Below are 5,765 nucleotides of genomic sequence, written 5' to 3'. Positions count from 1 at the left end.
AGGGCGTCGGGTGTGCACCCGGCCCGGCCTACGTGCGTGCACCTGGACGGGGCGTCGTGTGCGTGCAGTGTCCCGTCTGCAACGCGGTGCCCACACACCACCTCGGGCGCAACGACCTGCGCTCACATGTGGGCCGAGTGCACCTTGGTGCATGTTCGGGGCGCCTCGGGTGCACGCTCGATCTTGCCCCGGTGCACCAAGGCGCTCGGTTTGCCCCGGGTGCGCACTTGGTGCAAGGTGGGCACCCAAAATAGGGATCAAGCACCAAAACACAAGTTTCGGGATGCAAAATGGGACCCAAGGACCACAAATGCGTTCCAAGACCCATGATGGGTCCACGAGAACAAAAATGTGTTCCGAGACTTAATAAACAAATATTGGGTTTTAGGAGAAGAAACATGCTCTGATGCCCAAAACGAGAATCGACCCCGAAAAGGCCACAGGCCAAAAGTGGGATGCGAGACAAAAAAAAATGGGACCCGAGGACCAAAATTGGGTTCCCAGGTCGAAGACAGGGCAACCGGACAAGAAACGACCTCTAAGGCTCGAAATGAGTCCCGACGACTAAAACTTGACAAGAAGCACCCATCAGGCACCCAACTCGACACCCATGGGATGCCGACCCACCCGGGCTTCCACCTAGCACACCTTGGCACCCACCCACCCTCGCACCCAACCTCGCACCCAACTTAGCACCTTTGAACCCACATTGGCACTCACCCTGACCCTGGCACCTTGGAACCCACATTGGCACTCACCTTGACCCTGGCACCCACCTTTGCACTCACCTTGGGACCCACCCTGGCTCCCACCTCGGCACCCACCCAGACACCCACCTTGGTTCCTTGGCACCCACCTTGGATCCTTGGCACCCACCCCGACACCCACCTTGGCACGCAACTTGGCTACTTGCCACCCACCTTGGCTCCTTGACGCCCACCCCGACAACCACCCCGTGACCTACCCTGGCTAGGGTTGGTGCACACCCACCCTGGTGCCCACCTTGGCACCCACCCCATGACCCACCTTGGCACGCACCTTAGTACCCACCCCGTTACCCACCCTAGGACCCACCCCGTGACCCACCTTGGCCAGGGTGGGTGCCTTGGTGCGCACAACTTGCCTGGGCTGCACACCAGGGCGGGCTCAAGATGGCACCCGCGTTCCGTTTTTTTCACTATCTTTCAAAACGGAAATTTTAAAATCTCGTTTTTTTTTTTTTTTTGCCTTTTCTGGAAATTAGTGAAGGCAGCGCATCAAAGGTGCGCAATGCTGGTGCGAACCCGGGAGCGCTCCGATGTGTGCTCCAAGGTGCGGCGTGCACGAAGTCCGAGCCCGGCTTGCCCCGGGTGCGCACCTCGCGTGCACCTTCGCCGGGGTGAGCACCTTGGCTGGGTTGCGCGCCCTGGTGCGCACCAAGGAGCGCTCTGAAGTGTGCTCCAAGGTGCGGCGTGCACGAAGTCGGAGCTCGGTTTGCCCCGGGTGTGCACCTCGGGTGCGCACCTCGCGTGCACCTTCGCTGCGGTGGGCACCTTGGCTGGGTTGCGCGCCTTGGTGGGCACCATGCAGTGCACGAAGTCGGAGCCCGGTTTGCCCCGGGCGCGCACCTCCGCCAGGGTGGGCACCTTGGTGCGCACAACTTGCCTGGGCTGCGCACCAGGAAGGGCTCAAGATGGCACCCGCGTTCCGTTTTTTTCACTATCTTTCAGAACGGAAATTTTAAAATATCGTTTTTTTTTGCCTTTTCTGGAAATTAGTGAAGGCAGCGCATCAAAGGTGCGCAACGCTGGTGCGAACCTGGGAGCGCTCCGATGTGTGCTCCAAGGTGCGGCGTGCACGAAGTCGGAGCCCGGTTTGCCCCGGGTGCGCCCTGGTGGGCACCATGGTGCGCACCAAGGAGCGCTCCGAAGTGTGCTCCAAGGTGCGGCCTGCACGAAGTCGGAGCCCGGTTTGCCCCGGGTGTGCACCGCGGGTGGGCACCTTGGTGCGCATGCCTTGCCTGGGCTGCGCACCAGGGCGGGCTCAAGATGGCACCCGCGTTCCGTTTTTTTCACTATCTTTCAAAACGGAAATTTTAAAATCTCATTTTTTTTTGCCTTTTCTGGAAATTAGTGAAGGCAGCGCATCAAAGGTGCGCACCTCGCTGCCCACCACGGTGCGCAACGCCGGTGGGCACCCGGGAGTGCTTCGAAGTGTGCTCCAAGGTGCTGCGTGCACGTTGTCGGAGCCCGGTTTGCCCCGGGTGCGCACCTCGCGTGCACCTTCGTCGGGGTGGGCACCTTGGCTGGGTTTGCCCCGGCTGCGCTCCGAAGCGGGGTTATTGGAGCGCCGCCTCTTTTTTTGTCGGAGCGTTTGGTGGGGTTTCTCGCATTGGCTCTTCCCAGGCCCGGTTGCCACCCTGGCGCGCACGAAGTCGGAAGTAGGGTTAATTGCCCGGGTGCGCACCTTTGCCAGGGTGGGCACCTTACCTGGGCTGTGCACCCGGGCGGGCTCAAGATGGCACCCGCGTTCCGTTTTTTTCACTATCTTTCAAAACGGAAATTTTAAAATCTCCTCTTTTTTTTGCCTTTTCTGGAAATTAGTGAAGGCAGCGCATCAAAGGTGCGCACCTCGCTGCCCACCTTGGTGTGCTCTGAGGTGCGCACCCGGGAGCGCTACGAAGTGTGCTCCAAGGTGCGGCGTGCACGTTGTCGGAGCCCGGTTTGCCCCGGGTGCGCACCTCGCCTGCACCTTGGCCGGGGTGGGCACCCTGGCTGGGTTTGCCCAGGGTGCGCTCCGAAGCGGGGTTACTGGAGCGCCCCCTCTTTTTTTGTCAGAGCGTTTGGTGGGGTTTCTCGCATTGGCTCTTCCCAGGCCCGGTTGTTGGGTGCGCTCCCACCCTGGCGCGCGCGAAGTTGGAAGTTGGGTTAATTGCCCGGGCGCGCACCTTCGCCAGGGTGGGCACCTTGGTGCGCACACCTTGGCTGGGCTGCGCACCAGGGCGGGCTCAAGATGGCACCAGCATTCCCTTTTTCTCACTATCTTTCAAAACGGAAATTTTAAAATCTCGTTTTCTTTTGCCTTTTATGGAAATTAGTGAAGGCATCGCATCAAAGGTGCGCACCTCGCTGCCCACCTTGGTGTGCTCCGAGGTGCCCACCACGGTGCGCTCCGAGGTGCCCACCACGGTGCGCAACGCCGGTGCGAACCCGGGAGCGCCCCGATGTGTGCTCCAAGGTGCGGCGTGCACGAAGCCGGACCCCGGTTTGCCCCGGGTGCGCACCTCGCGTGCACCTTGGTGCGCACACCTTGGCTGGGTTGCGCGGCCTGGTGGGCACCATGGTGCGCACCAAGGAGCGCTCCGAAGTGTGCTCCAAGGTGCGGCGTGCACGAAGTCCTAGCCCGGTTTGCCCCGGGTGCGCACCTTCGCCGCGGTGGGCACCATGGCGTGCACGAAGTCGGAGCCCGGTTTGCCCCGGGTGCGCACCTCGCGTGCACCTTCGCCGGGGTGGGCACCTCGGCTGGGTTGCGCGCCCTGGTGCGCACCAAGGAGCGCTCCGAAGTGTGCTCCAAGGTGCGGCGTGCACGAAGTCGGAGCCCGGTTTGCCCCGGGTGCGCACCTTCGCCGCGGTGGGCACCCTGGTGCGCACCATGGCGTGCACGAAGTCGGAGCCCGGTTTGCCCCGGGTGCGCACCTCGCGTGCACCTTCGGCGGGGTTGCGCGCCCTGGTGCGCACCAAGGAGCGCTCCGAAGTGTGCTCCAAGGTGCGGCGTGCACGAAGTCGGAGCCCGGTTTGCCCCGGGTGCGCACCTCGCGTGCACCTTCGGCGGGGTTGCGCGCCCTGGTGGGCACCATGGTGCGCACCAAGGAGCGCTCCGAAGTGTGCTCCAAGGTGCGGCGTGCACGAAGTCGGAGCCCGGTTTGCCCCGGGTGCGCACCTCGCGTGCACCTTCGCCGCGGTGGGCACCATGGCGTGCACGAAGTCGGAGCCCGGTTTGCCCCGGGTGCGCACCTCGCGTGCACCTTCGCCGGGGTGGGCACCTCGGCTGGGTTGCGCGCCCTGGTGCGCACCAAGGAGCGCTCCGAAGTGTGCTCCAAGGTGCGGCGTGCACGAAGTCGGAGCCCGGTTTGCCCCGGGTGCGCACCTCGCGTGCACCTTCGCCGCGGTGGGCACCATGGCGTGCACGAAGTCGGAGCCCGGTTTGCCTCGGGTGCGCACCCCGCGTGCACCTTCGCCGGGGTGGGCACCTCGGCTGGGTTGCGCGCCCTGGTGCGCACCAAGGAGCGCTCCGAAGTGTGCTCCAAGGTGCGGCGTGCACGAAGTCGGAGCCCGGTTTGCCCCGGGTGCGCACCTCGCGTGCACCTTCGCCGCGGTGGGCACCTTGGCTGGGTTGGGCACCATTGAGCGCTCCGAAGTGTGCTCCAAGGTGCGCACCATGGCCCTCCAAGGTGCGCAGCATGGCGTGCACGAAGTCGGAGCCCGGTTTGCCCCGGGTGCGCACCTCGCGTGCACCTTCGCCAGGGTGGGCACCTCGGTGCGCACACCTTCTCAATGTTTTCTTGCCTTTTCTGGAAATTGGTGAAGGCAGCGCATCAAAGGTGCGCACCTCGGTGTGCTCCGAGGTGCGAACCCGAGAGCGCTCCGAGGTGCCCACGAAGTCGAAAGTCGGGTTAATTGCATTGTTTTCCCCGGGTGCGCTCCGAGGTGCGCAACATCGGTGCGCACCAAGGAGGGCTCCGAAGTGTGCTCCAAGGTGCGCACGATTCGGAGCTCGGTTTGCCCGGGGTGCGCACACCTTGGCTGGGTTGCGCACCCTTTGTGCGCTCCAAGGTGCGCACGAAGTCGGAGCTCGGTTTGCCCCGGGTGCGCACCTTCGCCAGGGTGCGCACCTTGATGCGCACGCCTTGGCTGGGCTGCGCACCTTGGTGGGCGCCATGGTGCGCACCTTTCGTGCGCTCCAAGGTGCGCACGAAGTCGGAGCTCGGTTTGCCCCGGGTGCGCACCTTGGTGGGCGCCATGGTGCACTCCGAGGTGCCCAAGATTGGTGCGCAACAAGGAGCGCTCCGAAGTGCGCTCCAAGGTGCGCAGGTGCGCGCGAAGTCGAAAGTTGGGTTAATTGTCCGGTTTGCCTCGGGTGCGCACCTTGCGTGCACCTTCGCCAGGGTGGGCGCCTTGGTGCGCACACCTTGGCTGGGCTGCGCACCCGGGCGCGCACACCTTGGCACCCGCGTTTCCTTCATTTTAAATTTTTTTTTTTTACAATCTCTCAAGTGGGAAATTCTATAATCTCAACTTTTTTTGCCTTTTCAGGAAACTTTTGAATGGAGCGCATCATTGGTGCGCTCCGAAGTGTGCTCCAAGGTGCGCACCTCTGGTGTGCTCCAAAGCTCTCTCCAGCTGCGTGCACCTGCCCCGGCCGCGCACCCGGCCCCGCCCAGCTTCGCTCACCTGTCCCGGGCGTCTGGTGCGGAACCTTAGAGTAAGAAACATCACCGTGCACCTTGGCCAACGTGCGCGACTCGACCGAGCGCGCACTGGCCGAGGTGCACACCGATTTCACCTGGGTGCGCGCGCAGCACCTCGGGCGCACCGGGGTGCGCGCACAACGCCCGGGTTGCACCGTGGCCTGTGTGCTCGGGGCGCCTCGGGTGCGCGCTCGGTGTCGCCCCCCGCGCGCGCGGTAGTGCGGGCAGCGCACCCCGGCCCGGCCCGGCCCCGACGAGAACGCAAACGGGCAAAAGGTTTATTCAAATAGCATTGCGACGCCCGGCGAAAAACTAAGAA

The sequence above is a fragment of the Cryptomeria japonica genome, unplaced genomic scaffold (genome assembly GCF_030272615.1).
Source record: "Cryptomeria japonica unplaced genomic scaffold, Sugi_1.0 HiC_scaffold_229, whole genome shotgun sequence".
NCBI lineage: Eukaryota > Viridiplantae > Streptophyta > Pinopsida > Cupressales > Cupressaceae > Cryptomeria > Cryptomeria japonica.
The sequence above is the reverse complement of the archived record's forward strand: the minus strand, read 5'-3'. Positions refer to the sequence as shown.